This window comes from Sinocyclocheilus grahami, unplaced genomic scaffold (assembly GCF_001515645.1).
Source record: "Sinocyclocheilus grahami isolate Dianchi unplaced genomic scaffold, SAMN03320097.WGS_v1.1 scaffold642.1, whole genome shotgun sequence".
In the NCBI taxonomy this organism is placed as follows: Eukaryota; Metazoa; Chordata; class Actinopteri; order Cypriniformes; family Cyprinidae; genus Sinocyclocheilus; species Sinocyclocheilus grahami.
This window is the reverse complement of record NW_015505821.1, coordinates 605,802-607,164: the sequence shown is the minus strand read 5'-3', so window position 1 is coordinate 607,164 and position 1,363 is coordinate 605,802.

Sequence of the window (1,363 nt, the reverse complement as noted above, 5' to 3'; positions counted from 1 at the left end):
TGTATGGATTGCCATTTTGTTGTCTATTAGATGTATATATGTAGTCGTTTAATAGCCATCTAATTGATGACTAGTCTATTCTTGGGCTATGATTAGACGTCTTTTAAATGCAAAATTGCTTGCTGGGCAGCAGCAATCCACCTGTCACTCAAGTGGCCACGGCCTTAATTATGCAGAACTTTAAGGCTTAATATAATTTAAATGGATGACTTATAAAAAAATTCACCCCCTCACAGTTGTCATGAAGGGCAAAATTAGCTATATAGACCAAAACCACTTTTTGTACCAGGCTGTAAACACATTTTTTTCTGTTGTAAAGTTGGGCATTTTAACATGGGGAGTCTATGGGACTGACTCCCTTTTGGAGCCAGCCTCTAGCGGCCAGTCGATGAGTTGCAGTTTTAGTCACTTCCGTGTTGGTTTCACGAGAGAGACGGGGAGGTTGCCGCCTGGTATAACTGCAGCCTGGAGAACTCCAAATGGGGGCGGGAACTCCAAAACCGGGTGGGAGCTCCAAAATAGGGCGTGGCTTCCTCCCATTGACAGACAGGCACATGACACGCATGCACAATTTTCCCCCCCAATCCACTTAAGTGCAAACTTCGCCCCACAGCTGATTCTAAAGATTTTATTGGTTGTGTCAATTAAAGTGTTGATTTCCTACACTATGCTACAAAAAATGCTAACCCCTAAACCTACCCCACACCTGACCCTAACCTTAACCAGTGAAATTGACTGCACGGCAGGATTGGCGCTGAATAGCGTGGTAAAGAAAGATGCAGTTCAGGAGATAAACAGTTAATAAGATTATGCGATATGAGATATGATGAGATATGCAATATGAGTTCCTTAACTCCCCAACCGGACCTCACTCGACAATGGCACCTTTTTAGTTACACCCAGCATCACTACCCCCTCCTACCCTGCGAATTTCGAGCCCCGGGACGCCCCAGTTGCTTAGAACAAAGCGATAGAGTAAAATCTTTCCCCTGCGCTTCGCTGGGACGGCTCGCGGGAGAGCTTGTGGGTGATTCCCAGTTATATCATTAAGCAGATGTTCAAACTCCAGTCCGAACACCACTGGCCATGAGCTTTGGGCTGTGCTCTCATGGAGAATATTTACTTATATAGCATATTTTATTTTAGATGAACTAGAAACAATGTTTAATTTATAAAGTTTTATTTTGAAATGTAAGTCAATAACAATTGGCTGGAGCCAGAGCCGACGGCAAGTGAAGGTCGGGCTAGTTTGTTTGGTGTGTTCCACTCGTCGGCTCTCGTTGGGCTCACGTTGGCGGCAGTTTGCCCGTGTAGTGTCTGGACCAATCAAACACACAATATATATTTTGTTAGCTAGATTTAA